The 25,026-nt window shown below is 45.1% G+C and overlaps 1 protein-coding gene across 11 annotated transcripts in view; it reads left to right on the forward strand.

Moving 5' to 3' along the window:
• The window catches only part of SASH1 (SAM and SH3 domain containing 1), a 288,978-nt gene that overhangs the window by 139,104 nt on the left and 124,848 nt on the right, over window positions 1-25,026 (forward strand). Inside the window, exon 1 of one of the 11 annotated variants that reach the window (XM_045572614.1) lies at window positions 24,787-24,893. The exons of 9 other annotated variants lie outside the window; for them this stretch is intronic. The gene's annotated coding sequence lies outside the window, so the exon portion shown is untranslated. Of the gene's footprint in view, window positions 1-24,786; window positions 24,894-25,026 lie in introns of those variants that run through there. One more of the 11 variants, XM_036415047.2, reaches the window with a different exon arrangement.

A 25,026-nucleotide genomic window follows, 5' to 3' on the forward strand; every position in this document is an offset into this window, starting at 1 on the left:
GAAATAGTCTTTGAAATCTGACTTCCATAAGGCTTTTTATAAAGCTTTTTTAAAACAAAGATGCTATGGGGCAGAAATCCTGTATGACTAAGTAGTAATAACACAAAGAGTAATGTTAATGTTAGCACCTGATACTTACTGATTGATCATGTACTATATGCCAAACGCTATGCTAGGCCCTTTCCAAGCATCTCATTTCATTGTCCCAATAACCCTGGGAGATGAAGTTATGGGTTGAATTGTGTCTCCTGAAAGAAGATAGATTGAAGTATTTTTAAAATTTTGTTTATATTGATTTCAGAGAGAAGGGAGAGGGAGAGAGAATGAACATCAACGTGAGAAAGAATCATCGATTGGCTGCCTCCTGTAAGCCTCCAACTAGGGATAGAACCTGCAACCCGGGCACGTGCCTTGATGGGGACTTGAACCATGTCCTCTTGGTTCATGGGTCAGTGCTCAGCCACTGAGCCATGCCGGCTGGGCCATATGTTGAAGTCTCTTAGAGAGTAACAAGAGACAGAGATAGAGGAAAATGCAGTCAGTTTCTTAGGTGAAGGCCCAACATGTATTAGATTATATGGGATGGAGTAGACTAGGGAGAGGGAAGACATTGCATTGTGTCCCATCTTCCCACCCAAATGAGGCCTCAGCCCAATGCCTCCATCTTTTCCTTCTCATCTTTATTTGTTACCTATTTGGGAGGTTGAAAAAGGTAACACCCCTTCCCTACCAATTTCAGTGACTGCGTAGGGTAGACTTAGTAGGAGGGGTGTGGAGAGAAATGTCTTAGCTCAACACAGATCAAAGTCCCATTGATGATGATTTCTTGCATTGACTTCAAAGGTGAAGCAGAAAAGCTGGCGGGGGGTGGAGGGGGGAGCAAAGTGTTTTGGGGATGAGGCTACATGACTCTTACTCTCCCCCCCCCCCCCCCCAAATGTTATTGCTCATAACCATAATCCCAGGGCTGTCCTGCTTGGCCTTCTGAATTCTCAGCCTCATCCTTCTAATCCAGTAAAGACTGTTAGGGAAGGAGTGATAGAGGTTCCTGGATGAAAATGCCCATCTCTGCTTGAGATCCCTCCTGGAACCATTTGACTTCCCTCACCCCATAGGCAAGATTTGGGAAGGCAGAAATCACTTCCTACTGGATTGCTCAGGGTCAGTGATTCAAGCCAAAACCTTCATCACTTCCTCTTAGAGATTTAGCCCAGCAGACATCTTTTAAGAAACTTCTGATTTTCAGAGGGAAAGGAAAGCTTTAAAGTTGTGATGGAAAAGGAAGGTGACTCATTGTCCCAAAGGAAAAGGGCTCTGAAAGCTTTGAGAAATGGCCCCCAGCTGCCTCCTCTTCCTTTGGAAACATACGCGTGACCCCTGAAAGTTAAGGGAGCGTGTTGGCCGAGTGCAGTCCCTTAAAAAGGACAGAGGAATCAGTGACTTGGAATCCAGCTGAGCAGGGGGTGGAAAGTGGATAGACACCCAGTTAGTGTAGAGTGGGAGGTGAAAACACAAATGTTGGCTACCCTGAGTACATGATAGAGTTTATGATTTAATATTTAAGAAGAACAGATATCCAGAAATTGCTATAGTTGGGGCAGAAAATGACTTAAGAAAATGGCTGTCCATGTAAGGTCAAGGTGAGAAGGAATCCTGGCGGTGGTTCTGCCTAAGACCGTAGGCTCGCTGACACGGGAGCCAGGGGAACACAGGATGGAGTGAGCACCGTTCCCAAGAGTTCTGACAGCAGGAACCATTGCTAAGTAATAAAATGAAATGTGAAGTAAAGGATATCAATTTTAATCATTTTCTCCAAGTATTTTACTGTGTCCCATTTTGACCAGGCACGTTTCCGGCTGTCTTGTGGTTTACAATTTTGGACTTAAAAAAATACATTTCTTATTTTTTATTTTTTTGAGAGAGGAAGCATAAGGGAGAGATAGAAACATCAATTGGCTGCCTTCAGCACGACCCCTATTGGGGATTGAGCCCACAACCCGGGCATGTGCCCTGATCCATGGTGCACAGGACAATGCTCAATCCACTGAGCCACACCGGCTGGCCTTGGACTTCTTTTTTAAATAGGCCTCTTGACCTTCCAAAATCAGTATTTATCTCCTCTGCATATGCTTTAACACTTACTATTTGTACCATTCATTTGACATTCACAATGTAGGAGGCCTGTTCACCATTATTTTTGTTGTTGGATTGAACTCTGACTGTTGTTTTATTTTTTACTGAGACCTGTTGGGGGCACAGAAATCCCTCCAAAGGTGCTGTTGGTTCTGATGGAGCTGAGGTGAGAGGTATCACTGTGTTCTCCCCACCCCACCCTGCACCCAAGGCTGTGTTCCTTGTTAGGAATTAGATGCTGTAACCTTGCTTTCCTTAGGGGCCTTCTCCTTTTTGCTGTCCTTGCTGATGCCATTTAAATGGTTTGGTCAAAAAAGGAGGTGAAAATGAGTCAGTTAAGGGGAGCATCAATAGAAGGAGAGATGGGGCTCGGAAGATAGAGATAATGTCTGAGGAGTCAAGAAAGTTAGTTATAAGGTGTAAGCACAAGAAGGTGTTGGATACTTGGAAATAATGAAGCAACGGATGGACCAAGAAGAACTTGAATTACCTGGAAGGTTTGTCTGGACTTGGTGAGGTGATCACAGGTTTCTAAGTGTCTGACTTGAAATGTCTAGACCCATGTATGAGCTTGAGTAGCATTTAGGTTTGGGCCTGAACTTTGTCATTTCTGAAAATGAAACAAAATAGTTTCCACTTAGGATAATCTCCCAGTAGCTATACCCCCTTCTCATCATCTGTATAATGATTCTGATGGATTTGAGAATTAGTGGGTAGCTCTCAATCCTAACTCTGGGTGCGTAGGCTTTCTTATACTGCCTTATCATCACCTGTGCCTCTCTCTGTCTCTCTCTCTTATTGTGAATTCTCAGAGAATACATCCTATGGCATACAGACTGTGAGTTCTTTGGGGAGATGACCGTGTTGGAATTGCACTCTTTTGAGCTAGGTCATGGAAGATGGATAAAGAGTGGCCCTTTTCCACTTGTGCCTCTTTAAAAACTATCCACCCCTTATTAATTACAATTGCCACCTCAAACTCACCGTGAAGCAAGGTAGGATTGAAGTACATAGTATGGGATTTATATTTCTGCAGTCTATTCTGTACAAAACTGTCAACTCCTTGAAGACTGAGTTAGTGTTTGATTCATTTCCCTGAGGCTAGATTTAAACGGTTTGGTCAAGGAAGGAGGTGAAAATGAGCCAAGCAGGTGAATATCATGGGGGAGAGCACGTGGGAAGCAGAGAGGACCTCAGGGAGCCTCAGAGAGAGTGAACTGAGTAATTCCAGGGACAGAAACAAGGCCAAAATGATCATTGCTTTGTGAGGGTCACAGAAACGGTCAGGCTAGATGACCTCAGCCATAGCCAGGTTTTTATTTTAGGCCTGATTGGCAGTCACTGAGCATTTCGGGGAACATGGTTTTCCAGGATCACTGACAGGGCTCTGGAATGTGAATTACAGGGAGGTGAGAGTGGGTTGGACCAGGCTGTAGTTCTGGAGCTGGAGAGAAGTGGACAGATCGGGGACAGGGTTTGGAGGGAGAGCCTATGAGTGTGGGCTGGACATTCGCAGGGCAGAAAGGAACTGAGGCAGACTGGTTTGGGTTGTGAGTATGGGGGGCGGAAAATCAAAGATAATCCCAATGCCGTTAAGCTAATTTATAGTGAGAATTTACATCTGGCCTCCCATGACATCCTCTTTCCTGTAAGGAAGTCCACTGGGGAAATGTAATTGGTCCATAGGCACAGAGCTGGGCAGTTTTGGTCATGCTACCCATGTCGCCACCTGCTTGTGGTTAGGTCTAGCGGCGAGGCCCCTCCAGTGCTGGCCTCTCCTGGAAGGCGCTAGAGGCCATTAGCTCTTTATTTTAAGCGAGAGGTACAGTGATGCAGGTTTCCTGGCACGAGGACAGGAAGGGCCCCGAGGGAATGGACTTGAGAGAACGTAGGAGAGGAACCTTGGGACTTGGTAACTGATTCGTGGCAGGATGGTATGACAGAGGGAGGGAAGGAGAAAGGCCCTTGAATGGCTTTGTTCTTGCATCTCACTGAGCCTGAGGCTCCTGGTGAAAGATGATGGGGATATGATCAGGGAAAGTAAGAAAGGTGAGCGGCCTTCATGGGGTACTCTCTTCAGCTAACTGTTTAACTTGTGGCCCACGCTAGTCTGCTCAGTGTTCTGGAAATTCCCAGGGCATTTGACCAATTAGGAAAGACCTTCAGGGTTCCTCTACCCCTTTCTGTGTGGCATGACCAAGTACTGTCTTAGAAAAGAAGATGTATTGTTGTGCTAACCCATTGCTCCGCTCAGGAAAGGCAGAGACTGAAAGCTGAACAGTCACCTCTGTGAGATGCAGGCACTGGGCCGGGTCCCCAGTGCTTCCTGATGCATGTGGGCACACAAGACTGTTCCCAGGCCCTCACTTCAGGTCCCTCCACGGCAGGGGTGAAGGCAGCAGACCTCACAGTCTACAGGACTGTTGATGACAGAGGGAAGGGCCTTCTTCCTGGGCTGATGGCTCATAAACAATGACACCCATGCAGTTTCTGGTACTTCAAAGTGCGACTCCAAATGTTTAAATGAAACATCGTGTTTACAAAGCACACTGGGGGGGGATCATTGTGTCAGACTTAATGAAATGCCTCAAAATCTCAAATGTTTTTGAGCTCCTAAAAATAAAATACTTTATAGAACAGAAGCATCCCGGGGCTTTGTTTAGACAATTCTTGAATTTTGGTGCTTAGGAATACTGGCTACGGCTTATTGAGTGCTTATTGTGTGGCAGGCACTGTGCTCAAACCATCCCTGGGTCATTTCTTTGCATCTTCACGCAGACCTGTGAGATGAGATTAGGACCTGTCATTATCGTTACCCCATTTTACAGATTGGGTGACTGAGGCTCTAAGTGTTTGTCTGGGGCCACACTAGTGCGATGAGTGAGACCTAACCCAAGAATTTGGGCATCACAGCTCGTACTGGTTTCCACTGCATTCCATTGTGCACATAGCTCTTCCTTCCGTAACTCATACTCCTCTGTCCTAAGAGTGTGATGAGCTGTGGCTTCCCTGGAGATGTGGCTATGTGTGTGCTGGCCAGCTCCTGGAGGCAGTACGGTGTGGTCACATCAGGACCTGGCGGCACCTTCCTTATGAGATGGGCGGACAGGAGAATGGGCAGGTGGAGAAAGGGGAGACAGTTTTCTGTGTGAGTATCATGACCAGGAGTTCCAGCAGACTCCCAGGAGCCTGCATTTGTTCAGATTCCCAGGAGAAAGTGTATATCAAGCTCCTGTGTGTGACATGGTGAGTTAAAGGCAGGATTGAGAAGCCCTTTGAGGAGGGTCAGGGCCCCCAGTGGCATGGGACTTTCTGGCCCTAGGAGAGTATTAAGGACACCCACAAACACGAGGTGTGATGGGTGGGGTTGACGTGAGCAAAGGGGGTGGGTGTGAGGAAGGGTAACATCCTTCCTATTCCTCCTCTTTTATTTCCCTTTGTTATTTCTTCTCCAATTTCCAGAGCAGCGCTCTGGGTGTGCGTGTACCCTCCTCTGTGGGTGTGTGGCCAAGGGGAGGGGAGGTTTCTAAGTTCAGAAAGATAAACTCTTCCTTCAGTAAACATTTATTGAGTGTCTGCCACGTGTCGGGCACCCTGGTAAATCCAGAGGAGACCCCAGGGACCGTGGTTCTGACTGTGTGATTTCATCTGTAGCCAGGTGGGTTCGCCCTGAGTAGACTAGTTCTGGGCTGTCGAGCCCTTTGATCTTGTCTTGGGAACACGCCTGAAGAGCTCTGTGTATCTTTCTGTAATTTATCGTCATCATTCTTCCTCCAGCGGAACGCTTAGGCGAGCACACTTCAGTCCTACAGCGATCCGCAGTTGAGTCCAATCTTGCACATTCTTGACTCATAAATGCCAGGCATCCGTGCCATCGCCCAGCCCAGCGTTTTACTTCTGCTGCTGCTGCCAAAAAATTGTTCTGCAGACGCCCTGCTCAGGTGTGCAGGGACACAGGACAAACTATGCTGTTTCTGTTTATATCCTCCGCCGAGCCGCCCATGTCTCTGTAGCCGGCAGGATTTCCTGGGGAAGCCGTCCGCAGAGGGTGGGCCAGGGCGAAGCAGGATGTGATGACACACAGCCTCCTCTGCCCTTTGGGAGCTGCGATGAGATCAAGCCTCGCTGTGGTTCTGGGCCCACCCTTTCTAGTTTGCAAGGGGTCAAGGCCTGTTCTCCTGCCCCACATTGGGGGAGCGGGGTGGGGATAGACGGGTTTCTGGCCCCTTGCACTCGACCTTTCCCATTCCGTGCTGTCTCACACAGTACTGGGCAAAGGGCTCAGGAAGGGGCGCCCCTCAGAGCCCCCCAGAGCCCCTATGTGTCAGCATCTCCAAGCCCCAGCTTTTCCCGCAAGGCCACGGCCAGTCACCCGAGGGCTGCTGGGTCAGCCGTGAGCTCAGCTTAAGGAAGAGATGATGGATCGATCAGGTGATGTGCCAATTTGTTTGGGTTGGCCAAGCTCCCAAACATGTGTTTCCTCTTACGTGGTTGAGTGAATTGTTTAACTGTATACCTATGCAGCTTAGTATTCTTACCTAACATGCACTTTTATTTAAAAACTAGAGGCCTGTTGCATGATGATTCATGCAAGAATAGGCCTTCCTTCCCCTGGCTTCGCTCCCAGACACCAGGAGCCTGCAGGTCCGCACTCCCGGCCACCCGGGAGCCTGCAATCTTCGCTTCTGGCTAGAGCACCGCTCCTGTAGCTCCCTCTGCCCATCGCCCTCCCTCTCATAGCAGGTATCCCGCCCTGCCACTCCGAGCCTGTGTATGCAAATTAACTCTCCATCATTGTTGGGTTAATTTGCATACACACTCCAGATTGGCTGATGGGTGTTGTGGAGGTATGGTCAATTTGCATATTTCTCTTTTATTAGTGTAGATATAATGGCAGGGGAGGGTGGGAAGCCACTTTCTGTGGAAGGCAGATGGCTTTATAACTCAAATAAGCAGTAACATCAGCTAATATTTGTTATGTACCCAGCTGTTGTAAGCTATATTTTGGAGGCGATCAAGTTTGGTTTTGAAGTAGACAGGCGTGGATTTGATGCCTGGGTCTGCTTTTTATTTGCCATGTGACAGGGGACATGTCTGTCACCTCCCTGAGTGCCTGTGCCCTCCTGGGAGTTGTACAGTTAGTTGGTGAAACCTACTTTAAGTTTCGTATGTTTTAAGTGAAACAATATATGATAATACTTGACATATAATACAGGAATTCCGATGCTCAATACATGTTAATGTTAATTTCTCTCTTAGCAGTTGTTCTTCCAACACACACACACACCAGTTTCTAGTTTTAGCATTTTATAAACTTAAATGGAACAAAAGCTAATCCTTTTAAAGGCACCTAAATGATGTAAGAAGCTGCATGTTGTCTCTTCACCTGGGGGATGTGGATTCATTCAGTTGTTGCGTTTTTATTAATTGCCAGCCTGTCTGTCTTGTGGTGGCTCTGCAGTTACAGATGCATGGCATTGTAAGAAGATGCAGGCGCTGGCCTGGCAGAGCTAGTACCTGTTGGGAAGAATACCTGGCGGTGCACATGGGAGCCCACTAGGAATAAACTCAAGGGAGGTAGAATGATTGTGTCATCATTTGGGGGAGATAGAGCCCAGGAGGGACCTGCCCTTAGCTGTACCTCCCTGCTACAAAGGATGAAAGGGCATTTTGGAAGCCAGATTTATCGTGGCTTCTACATCTTGTTCTTTATCTGTAGGCATTCTGCTTCACACCTTGGAACTATTTCTTCCTGGACAAAGTTGATTTCATTACAAGGCAGTAACATTTTTGAAGCTAGACGATCTAGGCTTGGTCACGATATTTGGTAACATTGCAAGCAGCAATGACGGTTGTTACCGATGAGGGTAACTGTTGATTGAGTTCTGGGTGCCACATGCTATTTTGAGTGTTATACAGGGATTATCTCATTTATTTGGCAGCATAGTCCTGTGGGCAGACACCTCTCTCTCTGAGGCACAAAGAAATTGAGTAACTTGCTTTTTTGAGCTCAGAGCCTGGGATCGTAAACATTGCTCTTGACTGGTTCTTCTTGCTCCATGACAAAAGATGAGAAGTAAACACAAACAAACAAAACAAAACAAAACAACAACAACAAAAAACCTCCAGCTGAAACCGGTTTGGCTCAGTGGTAGAGTGTTGGCCTGCGGACTGAAAGGTCCCAGGTTCGATTCCAGTCAAGGGCATGAACCTTGGTTGTGGGCACATCCCCAGTAAGGGATATGCAAGAGGCAGCTGATTGATGATTCTCTTCCATCGATGTTTCTAACTCTCTATCCCTCTCTCTTCCTCTCTGTAAAAAATCAATAAAATATATTTAAAAAAAAACCTCCACAAAAATATATAAAATAATTTTTCAATAACAAATAGCACTTTTCTCTTTTGTAGTTGGAAGGTGGAAATGAGGAAGGGCTTATAAGGATAGATCAAGTGATTTCTTGAGCGTCCTCTTCTGAACAAAGTATTCTGTGGTCTTTTAAAGTGTGTCCGGACATCCTTTATTAACAAATTGTGGAGTATGGACCAAATCCAGTGCCATGCTAAGAAACCAGTAGGTGATTAACTGTCATCAGATATTTAAGGATAGTTGGCAAGAAGTGTATTGCCAAGCTCTTCATGCTTAGTATCTTTGCCTTGGTTATCTCCTTGAATGTTGCTGTCAGAATATCTACCTCATGAAACTATTTTTTTCAGGACTGGCTAATTCTCTTCTTTCCTCCATTTTTAAAAATACCATTTGGTGGTTTTGTTGCCACAGATGAGGATGGGAGAGATGAGCCTAATGTCACTGGAATAATGTTGAGGACAAAAGGGAATGAGGTTGGAATTAATTGCCTAACTTTTTAGACATTTTCTTAATTATATCTATGGGGAAAATTAAATGGGCTGTATTTTTCTCTGTAAGTCCTGTAGAGCTTCTGTGGCCACGCTTCTGAGGTGGGGACAAAACCTGGTGTCAGTCTAGGCACAGAGCCAGAATGCCCTATGGGTTTATGGTGCTGGCTACATAAATACAGGCGAGTGGGGGCGGAGCCTTCTACTCCCCATACTTCCCTACACACCTGCCTTCTGGGATCCAGGCAGGTGGGGAAGTACCTGCAGTTGGAGAACTGTTAACTGGAATAGTCTTTTGAGAATCTTTATTTCCTGGATTTATGGTCTAGTTTGCCTTTGGAGGCCAGGTCTTATTCTGGGATATTCATTAACAAACCAATTTTCCCTACTAGTAGCTATGCACAGCACTTTCTCTCTAAATGTAATAAAAAAAATTATTTGCAGTTATCAAACTCCATCATTTATGATGTAGCTAGGCAGACTGTTTTGAAATAATCTGTACTCATTTATACAAACTGAGATAGTGCAAATACTTCTTTTTGGATTATGTGAAAATGTTTAGATTGCAAATTGTGTACATGTAAATTACATAGGGAAGTCCAGCATTACCCACCACGAATTCAGAAACACTGTCCCAAAAACCTGTTTCCACTGCCATCTCTTTCCCTTTTAGGCTCGTAGACTAGTGCCAGTTCTTTACAAAGGCTTGTCTATGTAGTGAAATAATTTTCTTTTGCTAGTGACTATTTTGCAATATTATGCTTTACTACGTTTGACTTTCTCACATTTATAAAACTAATAAACAGACGTAAACATAAAAGTGCGAAGTGTTAGGACTGACACCTCTTAGGAGTTTGTTTTTAATAAGCTTATGTAATTAACACCTTGAACTATATATTCCATTTGTTTCTTTTGAAATCATACAGAGAACAGGATAATGCACATACAAATGGCACCAGCATGGTTAATACGGGCTTTTCAAAGTATGATGAGGTCATGGGTCTTTTAGAAGTTAAAACTTGCCTATTACTTTTAAGTTGGAGGACTGAGGAGTAGATCTGTTAGTTAGAGAAAAAGAAATTCAAACATAAGCAATATAGAAATCTTTTACATGCATTTCACAAACAGCCTGAGCATGGTGCCTGGTACAGTGCTTACTGATTGATGCTTTTCTTGCCTTCCTTCCTTCCTTCCTTCCTTCCTTCCTTCCTTCCTTCCTTCCTTCATTTATAAATCTATCTATATATATATAAAAGCCAAGCAACTGGAATGGCAGAACGACTAGAATGACTGAAATGATTGGAACGATAGGTCGCTATGATGCACCCTGCAGCAGCCAACTGGCCCAATGGGGCCCCCAATCAGCTCCCTCCCCCCAACTTCTTGTGACCCCTCCCCCCATGGGCCTGGCCCCGATTGGCTCCCATCAGGGCCGGCCAGCTGGACCCCAGCCGTGCACGAATTCGTGCACTGGTCCCCTAGTTTATATTGAATCTTCTAGGCACTATCCTGAACAAAACTTAGAAAAATCTATGTCCTTATGGACCTTCTATTTTAGTTGGAGGAGGGAAATGAAACAGAGAAGAGTAATGTGCACAAAGCAGTTTAAATAGTGAACAGTGGTAAGGAGAAAGATAAGGCGAAGAATCGGATTGGAGATTGTGTGTGCAGGAGAGGGAGGGTGTGCTTTCAGGTAAGACTTCCCTGGAGAAGAGGTGTTTCAGTAACCCCTGCAGGAGATGGGCTCAGGACTTGGGTGGGGTGGGCGGGGGGAGCAGTACACACAGGGGAGGAGCAGGCTTTAAGGCTAGGTGAGGCTGGTGGGTGTGGAGTGTTGGAGGAGGAACAAGGTGGCCAGTGTGTGCACAGGTGTGATGGGCCTTCCAGGTCAGCGGAGCCTGTGGCCTTCGCTAAGTGAGAGCAGAGTCCGAGGAAGGGAGGCTTTGGAGCAGAGGGACTGGAGTTGACTTAGGCTCTAACAGGGCTGCTGTGTTTAGAGGCTGCACAGGAGGCAGCTGAGTATAATATTTGGTTTCTCGGATAACACAGAGCTGTTGAATCGCTGTGCTTTGTGAAATGGAAAAACACAGCTCATCCTGACGGAATCAGCATTGAAAATAAACCTCCAAACCTAGGTAACCCTTTAAGAGGCTTGATAGTGCGTTTACCTAATTTTCTTTGTAGGCTTTCCCCCACATGTGGCAGATGATTAAAATAAATATTTGTCTTATTCACATCACAGAAAAAAAGTGAAATTGCCTCCCCCCCCCCCTTTTTTTTTTAATAGAGCATTTGAGAAACATGAAAAAGCGCGGGTGGGTGATGGACATGTTTTAACTAGTTCATTTCCGTTAATGAGGTTTTTTTTCATTGGAAATCCAGAGCATGGGGAGGAAGAAGGGGGCTATGTGCAAGCAAACACTGACCTGTTAAACTGTTCAGAGAAACAAGGTTTGGCTGATGAGTAGATAAAAGTGTTAACTCTTTGATAAAGTGAATTACTCTTTTAATGGTGATGTTAGTGAATTCTCAGCTCCTGAGCAAATTGGAAAAATGGTGGGGGGAGGGGAAGAGAGAGAGAGAGAGAGAGAGAGAGAGAGAGAGAGAGAGAGAGAGAAATCATCACCCAAGGATATTTTCCTATTGATATTTAGAGAGCATGGAAGAGAGAGGGAAAGACAGAAACATTGATGTGCAAGAAGCACATTAATTGGATGCCTCCTGCATGGACCCTTGACCGGAATAGAATCTGGTGCTCTATCCACTGAGTCAAATCAGCTAAGGTGAAAAATGAATATTTTTATTCTTGTGATAATTGTCTCAATAGAGTTACGTACGTTAATCTTATATTTTTGTTGTCCTCTTAGACATAAGATGACTGTCAAGTTTGCCCTGTATAGAATGTGATATCCAGCAGCTAATCACCACTCTCCCCTTCTGAGATGTTTTTAATCTCTGAGTAAGAACAGAAGCATGTGCATAGGGTCCTCTTTCAGAGCACTTTCACATTATATTCTTGGCAAACATGTGTAGGTCTTTTTTTGATGAAAGTTGAGATCATCTTGAGGGGGAATGATGTAGTTAGGAAAGAACTTTTCTTCCCAAAGAAATTGCAATAAAAGTATGACCGTCCTATCATATGTAATATTTTATATGGTTACAGCCATAGGTGGACAGATGTGTAGATATGGAAACAGATCATACTCGGCGTTTGTGTGCCTGGAACAAGAAGAGTAATGTGGTGGGGCTGATGTTCTCTAGATGGGATTTTCGTAACTCTGCCAGGAGAGGTTGGAATGTGGTTCAGGACGAAGCCAACAGGTTGTCCCGGTTCACCCCACATGTACATGTGGCCTCCGGAGTCCCTACAGAGAGGCCTTAGTGCACCACTTGCTATTGTGTGAGTGACCGAGCGCCCAGGCGTAGGTCACAAGAGCACCCGCCAGACGCTAAGTCATGAAATAGGCTTGAGAAGGGTTAGGTGTGTGACAAAGAGATGTTTTTGAATCCCTTGGAGTTTTTCCAGGGCAGGGAGTGAACTGGTCTCTCCATGACCCTGGGAAGAAATCGCCCGACTGTGTTACTGAATGAAATACATTAAATGGTGTCCGGTCAATAGGGACAAACAGGTTTCCCCGAAGCTCCTTGTTGCTCATTCCTGGAAAGGGAATATGCATGACACTGTGGCCATGGCAATGCTCTAGTGTTTGCTCTCTGACAACACCCAAACCAGTGGCATCCAGGCATGGTTTCCTGCCAGTCTCCCTGATGGCAACTGAAGGCAAAGGACTCAACCAGGTAAGTTCCTGGTGTACTCAGTGCCTTTTCATAGGAGCCTGCCTTTGTTTCAAAACGCTCATAGGCTTTCCCCGTCAGGATGTGAGAAGAATGTTGAGACTTTAGTGAATGTAAGCCCATTGCACCAATGAATTATCCCTTTTTTTTGTTTTTTTTTGTTTTTTTTTGTTTTTTTTTTGTACAAGAAACTTACATTGGATTCCAACGAGATTTTTGAGCCTCAACATGTTAAGAATTATCAGTAGTAAGTGGAAATAAAAACGAATAGGTTCTGAAACTGGACAACCAATGGATCTAGGCTGCCTGTCACTACTTGGGCCAATTTAGCAGAGATAGGGTTGAATCATATGAGCTTCTATTCCAATACTGCTGGCAGTATGGGAGAGCAGCAGGTCATCCACAAATATCTGTTCTGCACCACACCATATGCCAGCTGGTGGTGTGCAGAACATATATTTATTGGGTAGAAGGACAAAGGTTATATGGGGGAAGGAGGCAAAAGGAATAAGAATGGGTATGCCAAATGGTATTACAGGCATGGGGAAATAGGCAAAAGAAATAAAAATGAGTTATAGATTATAGGCAGGCGGGGCAGGGAGTGGGGGCCAAGGAAGAGCCTCTGTTGTTTGGATAATAAAGCTGTTAATCTTTTCATGGTAATAGGCAGTTCTTAACTTCCAGGTTCCAGCTTTCTTTAGTCAGAGCAAAGCAATAAGGGATTAATATTTCTTATAATTATAGCTAGTCCCCAATATTTATTTTTGCTCCTAACAGTTCTGTATGTGCAGAGACCTCAAGCTGGTTCCCTTCTCTTCTCCTGCCCCCTGTTCTGCCTGCCACACCCCTGCATGGATCTTTTTGCCACTTCTGGTACCATTCCTCTTGGAACAGGTTAGGCTGTCTCCTGACTCAGAGGATCTACATTTGCTGGCCCTTCTGCCTAGAAACCTATTCCCCACCCTCTCACCTAGGACTTCATTTGTTGTTTCTAATGACAAATTTTTGTATTTGGGTGTCTCACTCACTGGTCTGAATTACTGTTGTAAGGTTGGTAGAGACTATGAAAGGTTGGCTGAAACTGTGAAAGCTCACCTTTATGTTAGGTAGGAAGTTAGACATGAGCGGCTGGGTGGGGCCTGCCCTGACAGATGTAACAGGAATGTTTCTTCAATAAATCTCACTTTGCTTTACTTTCATTTTCATTGACCTTAAAATCTTTTCTGCGTGGACAATAAGAACTGAGGTCCCAGCTTTAACTTCAGTCTGTAACACTGATATGTGAGAATGCTGGGCTAGTGGGCGTATGTCATTGCATAGTTACCAAATTAACGCTATGGCACCCTCAGGAAGGGGAGAGATCAGCTCTACTGACTTCCTTTTATTCCATTTATTCCTTCATTCACTTCAGCATTCCTTCATTTATGCACTGATAGATATTTCTCAGGTGATTGCTCAGTGTCAGGCATTTCATGGTGTTAGCTACTGAACATGTAAAAATGAGTATGACCCAGCTCCAATCCTTAGGGCAAAAATAGAATATGGGGGACTAGCTGTAGTTATAAGAAATATTAATCATGCTCTATTAACCAGGATGGCCTTGTTTTGATTAAAGAAAGGACATTCTAACCTGGCTGGGAGTTGTACACCCAAGGGATCTGGAGTCAGCCTTGGACCTAGTAGTCAATCTTGGAATATGGTCCATTCTCATTCAAGAACTGCCTGTTAACATGGAAAGATTAACAAGATTAACAACCTTGTTGCCCAAACTGTGGAGCCCCACCCCAGCCCTCATTGCCTACCTCCTTTGCCTGTAATTCCTACTTCTCTGTGTAATCTTTATCCTACCCAGTATAAGCAGGTGGCTTATGGGGGCAGAGAGGGTTGCCGAGCAGAGTTCTGTGGATGACCTGCTGCTCCCATACTGCTGGCAGTATTGGAATAAACTCATATATGAGTTGACCCCTGTCTCTGCTTAATTGGCTCAAGAAGTGACAGGCAGCCCAGATCCAATGGTTCGTCCAATTTCACAACTTCCAAGGACTTGAAAGTTTCCTGGGGATACCAAGTATGCAAATAAGTTAAAGTCACTTTTTAAAAATGTCTTCACATAGAAAATTTCAAATACTGCAAAAGCAGAGAGAATATTTTAAAGAACCCCTTTATCCCAGCACTACAGTTATCCATAATGGTCAGTCTTATTTCACCTATACCTGTACCCACTCCTCTTCTGCCCCCCCACCCCCCCATGACTTTGAAGCAAGGAAGACATTAGGTCATTCCACTGTATGATTTTCTCAGGTGACCTGGGAAGACTGGGTGTCATAAAAGTCCATTGTGAAGAGTGGGCTGCTGTCTGTGGGCCAGTAGGGTGGAAGGAAGTTGGTGTAGGCAGAAGGAATGGCACGGGGAGTGGCTGTAGTGCTGCATGTTGTGGTTTGATTTCTTCAAAACCGGTGCATGGACAGGGAGATGGAGCCATGGCAGAATCTAGAAAAGACAAACTGTCCAGATAAAAGGGCTCTTGTATTGCAGGCAACAGAGGACTTTGTCAGATCTTCACTGGGAGACATTTACAGTTTTCACGATTTATATTTTGAAAGTTACAGTAGACATGGGATGTAGAGTGGGTTGTAAATGAGATGGGATTGGAGAGAGGGTAGAAGGTGCTTTGTCAGTAGCTTAAAACACTGCTAGGGTTAGGATGGAGAGACTTTCTGATACATGAAGAAAAAAAGAGATACCATAGTGGAGAAGAAATAGTATAGTAACACAGATTTGTTTATGACACATTGGAAAGTCATATTAGACTTTGTGACCTCTTTGGGGATAAGGGAATTACTCCTGAGAGTCTGATATGATTGAAACTGGTGGGTGGTCATCCCTGGAATACAAATCCAGACAATAAGCACTTGGTGGGGATGGAGAGTTCAGACCGACTGTCTAGGAAGAGGAGGCATAGGCATTTGTATGCAGCTGTGGAGGTGCAGAAAGGCTTCTGAGAGTTATCAAAGCATAAGTTTGGGGCATCCGACCTTTTCAGTACGGGGCCATGTGATTAGTATGCTCAGGTTTGTAAGTCATGTGAATTTTTATTGATAACACTGGGTAGGTATTACCTGCCAGTTTTTAAACAATGTGGCATTTTGGCAACATCACCAAGAAAGAGTTTAATCAGCACTGGTTCTGTGACAGTGAATGGCTGGTTATAAGCATGATGCCTGTTGCCAGTTTTGATCTGGACATCAGGACTTCCATGTCTCATTGAACAGTCCCACTGCCCTCAGGATGATCTGAGAAATCAGCTAGTCATTCCAGTCTTGATTCCATGGCCTATCTATCTCACCTCCTGACGCTCTGCTCAAGCTGTGATAGAATAGAATTTCCATAAAACACAGCACACTCATATATTGTGTAAGTTTTAACACTGTAACCAGGAATTTCAGGATTGTTCTGAGATTAATATATTCATTTCCAAATGTCTATGTATAGTACTATAGATCACCCCCCTCCCCCATCAGATATTTATTGGTTAAACGCTTGAGAATGTCCATACACTCATGATTATGTGTCAAAGGCTGCCAGAGAAAGTGCAAAGTGTGATTCATACTCATCAAATCTCTGAATCTGGTCTGAAATTGTGACTTCATTCCCACCCAACTAGCTCATTCTGCTGTTCCTTCCAGATATGTGGTTCTGTTAAGCTCCGGGCAGTTTAGAAATGAGAAGTGAGTTCAGTCTGAAATTGCCATCTGCTAAATCCTCATGTCTGTTTTGAGTGTGAATCTGGACTTGAACTTCTTAGAACAAATTTAGAACAAATCACCTTGGATTTTTGAGATTCTGAGAGTTCTTGTGAAATGTCCTGTTTGGGACATTAATAGCTCAGCAAATCGGATCTTGCGGAACCTTTAATTCAAAAAAGACCTTATGCTAAGCACACAATTTAGTAAATCCTTTCAACAAGTTTCCATGACTTAACCCTATGACTGCATTAAAATAAACTACAGGCCACTTTGCTTTTCCGTCCAGCAATTTAAGTAAGCACTCATGTTTCTTGATTTTATATTGTTTACTTAGCACCTACCCCAGTATTTAGAATGTCATAGGTGTTCAGTATTGAATTGCATTGGATTAATGCATTGAATTAATCTAATATTCCATTGGGTGTTGATGATTGAAGGGCGTAATTTTGTAGTCGCGATCACTTGCTTCATCACACCTGACAGCCAATGTGATGTGAGAGATACCAGCACGCACTCCCCCCACGCAGAGGTAATTTCATTCCATTTATTGCAGCGACTCCTCTCCATGGCCAGGAAACTGAGTTTGTTCATATTTAGACCAAGCTTTTTCAAGTTCCTTCCCTGGAGAGAATTAGAGATTACAAGTTCATGTACAAGATTTTGATAATAACATTTTTTTGGTGAAAAATCTCAAGCTGTTCATATCCCAGGGTCAGGATGGCTGCATTGGGCCTGATGGAGGAAGATGGGAAGGACAAATGCTTCTGCTGTGACTTTACACCCTTCCAACTGCTGATGACATTGCCCCAAGAGAACTGGAAGCACAGGAAGAGAAAAATGCAGGAGAACTTTGGGGCATTTGCATTTAGGCTTGACTGTGGATGGGGTTGTGAGAGTTCCAAGGAGACCCAGGGGCAGGGAATCTATAATAGACTCCAGAGGAGAGCGCTGGGGGGTGGTGAGTGGGGGGCGCAGATCCATCGGTGACTTTCAGACTTTTATCACAGGTTTCCTGGAAGGAGTATTTTTCATCAGGTGGATGGTCTACGCATAACTGGAACAAATACTGGAGGAACAGTGCAGACAGTCCCTGATGTATAATGGTTCCATATCAGATTTTCCGATTTTCCTATTCTGATATCAGGGAATTTGAATGTGGCATTTTGAATTTTGATCTTTTCCTGGCGATGTGTGGATTGGCACTCTCATGATGCTGGGCAGTTGCTGGGAGCCATAGCTCCCCCTCAGCTGTGCTATTGGGAGTGTGAACAACCGATACTGTACAGCGCACTGTGTTGTTGGCATTTTGGACCTTGTGTTTTGTGTTTTTTGCATCCCATCATGTCTATGAAACACCCATATGTGTCTCTTGCTTCTGGTGAGAAGAAGCAGGCAGTTATCCTGATATGAAACCCAAGATAATTGGCCAACTGTAGGCTAATATCAGTTTACGGTAGGGCATGCTAAGCTATGAAGTTGGCAGTTAGGTATATTCAGTGCATTTTTGACTTACTGATATTTTCAACTTATGATGGATTTATTGGGACGGAACCATATTATAAGTAGAGGAGCATCTGTACCCTTTTTTCTTGGGCCATAAGCCACCAACATTTTCTGTTCTGTTGGTACTGTTCTATGCTTTGCCGTGTTATTTACACAAGTTCTGTTCTCATGCCTAAATTTATCTTAGGATTCTGGTGGCTTAGTCTTGTGTCAACCTAGACTCCAGAAATGAGTCAGTAGCAGCCATGCACAATAGTTTAGACTCTGACTGTTGGAGGGTGCTGGGCCTTGTGGCAGCCCGGGTGTCACTGACCTGCCAGCTTGCCTTGTTAGCACGAGGCAGTACCCAGACCTGCAGCAGGTCCAGGTCCTGCCAGCTCGCCTTCATCTTCTGGGCTCCTGAGCTCAGTGTGTGTGCGGGTCCAGCATGAAGAGCTCAAGCTTCGTTCGTAGGTCACTCCCAGCTGCTAGGCAGGAGTTGATGGGAAATAGACGTTGTCCTCATGGTCCCAGTGTTCTCATGGGCTCTGTTTTGTTTTTGCTTCTTCGTGACTATCTTCCTTCATAACTGCCAGCTTGGCCGACCTATGGTGGCTTTAGGCTCAGTAGTACACATAGAGGCAGCAGCCTGTGCAGACTGCTTCAACAACTGCCAATGACCCACAGCAGTTGTGCTTCTCTGATTTGACCTTGACCCAAGAAACCCTAATGAGTGCCACTGCAGTTGCTTGCCTATTTGGGAATAGGAAGGAACTTAGAACTTTTTATGTATACTTGTTTTTGTCTCATTTAAAATGCCCATGTTTGTGTGTATTTTTAATGTAAATAGTTGTACTAGTTGTAAATGGACATAGTTTATGTTAATAAGCACTTATGGTTATAAATAGATATAATTTACACTAATAAAAAGAGAAATATGCAAATTGACCATAACTCCACAATGACCACCAGCCAATCAGGAATGAGTATGCAAAGTAACCCAACAAAGATGGATTGACTTGCATATGCAGGCAGAGTGAAGACTGAAAGCTCCAGCCTGAGTGAAGACAAAACTGAAGACTGAAGAGGCTTGGCTTCTCTGATGCAGCTGGAGCAAAATCCTGGGTCCTGGGTGCCAGAGGAAAATTGGTGTCGGCAGCCAGGGAAGGAAGGACTATTGCACGAATCTTCATGCAATGGGCCTCTAGTATATTTATAAATAATTATACTGCATTAAGAGATTTCCTACCCCAGTCCTTTTTTTTTTTAATCCTTACCAATGGATATTATTCCCATTGATCTTTAGAGAGATTGGAAGGGGAGGGAAGAGGGGGAAAGAGACAGAGAGAGGAAGAGGAGAAAGAGGAGGAGTAGGAGGAGGAAGAGGAGAGAGGAGAGAGAGGAGAGAGGAGAGAGAGAGAGAGAGAGAGAGAGAGAGAGAGAGAGAGAGAGAGAGGGAGAGATATCAATGTGAGAGAGATACATCAACTGGTTTCCTCCTGCACACACCCTCCCAGAGCTGGGGATTGAACCTGCCATCCTTTCGTCTGCTGGCCGGCACTCTAACCATTGAGCCAAAATGGCCAGGGCCCTACCCCAGTATTTTTCTGTTATTTTTTCGGAGATCTCTGAGGACCACTGTCTGAGAAGCAGTTGCTGAGAGCATTGGGAAGGAGAGAGGATTAGCATTGGCTGCTGTGAGGCCCTTCCTTCATCAGAAGTGGAATCCTCTTAACTGCAGAACACTGATGCATAGTAGTGGGTGTCATGGCATTAAGATCACATTTGCCAAAGTGATAATTACACATAGGCTTTGGCAAGTTCTGGGTGTTTTTGGCGAGAAGGGAATGGAAGATGTGAAATCAGCCACCCTCCAGCCACCTGCCCTGTGGGTGTGTCCCAAGGGCCCTTCCTAACCACCAGCATGACCAAACATGTCCCTTTAGAATATGGTTTGGTTGTTAAGTATAAAAAACTTTCCGGAGACAAACTGTCTTCCAGCTCAAACCATGTGCAGAAACGCTGAGAGTGATTCTTCAGAGAAAAATATTTGAGGTCAGTTATTATATGTCCAATGAATTTCTCCAGGACTATGTGGCAGTATGCAATGATAGAGCTTGTGCACAGTGACCTCTCACAGGTTTAAAAAGTCTTCTTTTACGGAAATAGCAATTTCACTGGAAAGGTTGCTGAAAGTGTTTATCACTTCAAAAATCGTTAAACAGGCTAATTAAGAATAACACACAGTGTGAAGTCATTGGTTAGGCTTCACATATAAGTTCTATTACCCTGAGCCATGTAAATATCACATACAAGTTATATTATGTCAAATATATCCTATATGTACTTATTTTTATGGACGGAAAAGGTAGAGACACAATAAATAACTAAGACAAGAGTCTCAACTTTGGGCATTCAGAGCAACACATCAAGTTTCCCCTTGAGGCTGTGTTTTTATGCATAGTATTTAGAATAGCAAGGCCGCACATTTATTTGCATTCATTTGCATGTAATCTGCATACAGCCTTAAGATTACATGTGTCACCTGGGGTCTTCAGAGTAATTTTTTTTCTTCCCCCCAAGCTTGTGAAGATTCTCTAAACCAAAAAATGACATCTGGGGAAAGAAGAAACAAAAATAACAATCTCGTAGTGCACTTAGTTTTCGCTTTTTCCAGAGACGGAAATACCCTGGGAGGTAAATATCAGAAGTGCTGCTAAGTCAGTTGTTGGGAGAACAGCACTTTGTTTCTTTTCTCCTTAATTGTAAAAGCAGTCCCCCACCTCACCCCCACCCCTAGTCTGAACTGTTTGGTACATGGTCCCTTATGTCTGTTTTTGTGCTGGTGTGTAAGAGAGGGGTGTTTTGTAGAAATGTGTGCTATGGCTTTGCAGGAAGAATAAACAAGTATTGTCTTCCATGGAGCTGACACTGGTAGTGGGACCATAGATTTAATTCAGGTCTGTGCCAGTGAACTGGGTAGCCACAGGGAAAGGTGCTGTGACATGATCTGTAACAAGAAAAGGGAAGAGAACTTGAACTTGCATGCCTCTCTCTCTCTGTCGGGGTTGGGAAAATGCTTGTAAAGCAATAACGTGACACAAAATTTCACAATTTACTTTTAGAAATTATTTTGAGGGAAAAAAGTTTCCCCCTGTCCCCAAATTAGAATAAATATTGCTTCAGCCTCTAATGCAGGAGAATCAAAGAAGAAGTGAAACAGATTAGGCAAGTATTAAACTTTGGAGCAGAAAATTAAAAACAAAAAGGTTAAAAGGGAGTTGGTTTCAATGTTCTCATAATTGTATTTATTATAATAAATTAGAAATGATTTAAAGTTGCTATAGTTATTTTATTTTGTAACATCAGTGCCTCCAGCCATTCGCATTGTAGGGTGTTGAGTCAGACATGGACTTCACAATCCCAAAGGAAAGACGCGTACTAGGCGTGGAGCTATCTAAATACAGCTGCATTATTTAAATTCCCTACAACTAATGTTGCAAACATTTTTCGTGAGGTAAATATTTTTTACTGACAGGTCTGTACTCTCTCAAGCAAGAACATGTCTGGTAGAAGTAGAAACGATGCAAATGTTTTTAGATAATCCCGAACGAGATGGATGGGAAGGGCTCCTTTCTGGGGATGGCAGACTGAACCAACTTAAAAAAAAATACTTAAAAAAAATTTTTTTTTTTTTTGCCTTTCTCGGCATTTAAATCATCAAGACTGATGAAAGTGCTAATTATGGGGACTCAGTGCACATCTGGAAAGCAATTTGGGAAAACAGAGGCAGCTGAGCCACCCTGTTCTGAAGGATCATTTGCTGAGCAACAAGTGTGGCGTGCAGACCGCAGCCTATGATGTTTGCTGTCTTTGGCCTGAGTTAGTTGAACAGCTGTTTTCTCCCTCACTAGCTGCGGGTATATTTTGAGGCTCCCACATTGCTAGGAAGTTCGAGTGATGGGGAGTGAGGGCTGGGGGATTAAATGCTTTTCCTAGTAGGAAAAAAGTTTGATCAACAGCGTCAAAACTTTGGAACTGCAGTGAACAGTTGGTTTGGAAGGCCTTGGTAATATTTGAGAGGAGAGAGAAAAACAGAAAAAGGAAGTGGAGCAAAGCTACATTAATGATTGTTTGATTTTTTTTTGGAGTGGCCTTGATTTAGTCCATGGAAACAGTGGGTTGTGATAACTTGTACAGATCATATAAAGGCTGGTTACTTTTGTGAGAAGGCAGAATTCCAGATGAGAGTGCTTTGGCTGGGACACTGTGACCCCTAGTGCCTCTGTAACTGAGAGATAGGTAGATAGATAGATGGATCGATAGATAGGTGATAGATAGGTGTTAATTTCCATTAAGGATGTGTAACACTGACTAACAGGCTCACGCAGGCGCTCAGGTATTAGAAGATGTGGCTTTGTACTTGGTCAAAGGTGGCAGGTAGTTTCATTTCCTGGGTGGATTTAAGGTTCCTGGTTGTTGTGGGGAGTAGCAGGATCAGGGTGGAAACTCATACAACGGGGTTTCAGATAAAGTATGAACGTCCTGTGCTGCCCTCCACCTTCTGACACCCTCCATAGGGAGCTCCTTGGTCTCTCTCAGTCTATGCTGGGCTAAGAGAACTGGCGGGATGGTGAGGGCTTTGTTTCTCTGAAGTGTCGGCAAACATCCCAGGTTACTCGGAGGCAGGCAGATGCTGACGCGGAAGGTAGCCTGGCTCCCTTTGCCCTCGGAGCTGGCCAGGTGCTCCCCGCTGGCGGAGGCAGCTGTGGATGAGCCCTCGCCTGGGTGGGCTCTGAGTCTCACAGTCCCGGCTGATAGCAGCTGGTGGTCAGGACAGATGTTCTGCATGGGAGCAGCTCACATGCCCTCCCTCTTTGCCAAAGTTCTTCCAGTTACTTTATCCTGGTGTTAGCCCAGGTGCATGGGGTGGAAGAGGGCCCACCTTGGGGTCTGTGGTGATGGCTGTGTGGCTCTGCTGGTCCGCCCCATCTGCCCACCTCAGGTCCTTCCTCCATGGATTGGAACGGGGGAGGGAGGTGAAGGGCCCTCACGCCGGGCTGGTAAACTTGGGGCTTACGTACTTTGTAGGAGGGGGCATGGCAGTGGTATGGCTTATTCCCAGGGGCAAGAGACCCCGTCCGATCTGTTTACTAGTATAGCAAGGTCACTTTAGCAGGTCAGTGGCAGATTAGGAGGCAGGAAAATCAAGTGGGAGGTCTTAGATTTTTGTGCCGTGGCCCGGATGGCATGTGCTGTTGAGTTGAGGTGAGTCAGGGCAAACCTTTGCATCGTGGTTTGATTTAGCAAATAATTTCAGGAACTTCACCTTAAGGTATTCTTTCCTAAGAGGGACTGTTTTCTGGCATTTTCCTTGACTGAAGACAGGAAAGCAAAGGCCTGTTAGGGTAGGCTGGCAGCTTCTGTGTATTTCCTCAGAGGCTCAGCACAGAGCCCACCCGGACTGATGTCATTTCCTAATGAACTCAACAGTGAACGTTTGAAGAGCAGGGTCAACTCCTACCTCTCTACACAGTCCATCCAGCCTGTCCTCTCAGACAGCGAGGGGGCGACTTTTGTCCAGACGTGTTTACATATCTCACTGGTCTTGGACGAGCTCTATCCTGGGGACTTGGGGGCAATTACCGCAAACGTGGGGAAGGAAGAATATTTTCTAAAAATTCATTGCTTTCAATTTCTGTTTCCCCGTTTAGTTCTGTAAAATTGGGGAATGCAGAAGTGGGGGCAGTGATGATGGTCGTCCTGAAGCAGCCTCCTGACCCAGGGGTGGGGGAGGGGTGGGAGTGGGTGGCGAGGTCTGCATGCAAGCACGAGGCTCTGGAGAAGTCTCAGTCCGCAGACCTCAGTGGCCTCTAACGGTGCTTTTCAGTATGAGACACGATTCCCTGGTGTGTGTGTGTGTGTGTGTGTGTGTGTGTGTGTGTGTGTGTGTGTGCTGCTGTGAATTACAACAAGAGGCTAGCCCGGAGTCTGTGGCATCGAAAGGGTGTGCACCTTTCGGGGTGTCTAAAATCTTGCACTGTTTTGGGGCTGTCTTGGTAAAGTCATCTTTCTGGGTTGTCTTGGTGGGGTCATTTACTCAAACCAAAGGAAGGTGTGCTGGGAGATGAAAAGGGGAAGGGGAGACCTTCCTCTGAATGGAGGGAGGGAGGAAGGAATGACCAGAAGAAAGGGCATAACTTCCAAGTGGCCGAAGCATTTTTGTCATCGTAGGTGTATGTGTTCAGACACGGATTTAGGCATCAACTCCCTTAAAGGAAAACTGTCGTCGGAAACATGGCCTTGCAGTGAATGTTATTAACTGCAGAGCTTTTGAACACTTAACTGGGTGCCAGGTGGACGTGGATGGGCCAAGTTCTAAGTGGTTTATGATCCTTCATTCCTCCTCTCAGTGAGGGAGGGACTGTTGCTCTCCCACTGGTGCCAGAGGTGAGGAACGTGCCTGAGGTCATGGAACCACCCGTGCCAGGGAGCTGGGTGTGAACTCCGGGGTGTGAGCGTACTCTCTGGCACTTTCCTCAGGGAAGAGACAGATGTGATTATTCCTTATTTACTTAGGAGACATTGTAATGTGTACCTTTACATCTGTACTTGAAATGAATGACTCCACTTTCCTGAGGGTCTCCCGGGAAGGGATGGTTCAGGGGTGTCCCAGATGCAGTGTTCCCCATGGGTTCCTGAAATCTTTGGTGCCAGTCAGAACTTTTGGGAGTGGTGTCCTGGCATCAGGACTTTACAAAAGCCTCCCAGGAGGTTCTGATGCAGCTAAGGCACACGGGGCTCTGGGGAGCCTGGTACTGACACGTGCCTCTGCTGAAGCAACTTCCCTGGGGCTGCCTTCGCCAGGCTAAGCAGGCAGAAGTGTGGGTTCGCTGTGGCTTGGGTTCCACAGAGTCCCAGGTTGGGGCCTGGCTTCTTTGCTCATTAGCCCTGCCAGCTAGGGCTGTTGCTCAACTTCTTGGAGTTACGGTTTGTCTGTCTACACAGCAAGGAA

Source organism: Pipistrellus kuhlii, unplaced genomic scaffold, assembly GCF_014108245.1.
Source record: "Pipistrellus kuhlii isolate mPipKuh1 unplaced genomic scaffold, mPipKuh1.p scaffold_m20_p_5, whole genome shotgun sequence".
Lineage (NCBI taxonomy): Eukaryota > Metazoa > Chordata > Mammalia > Chiroptera > Vespertilionidae > Pipistrellus > Pipistrellus kuhlii.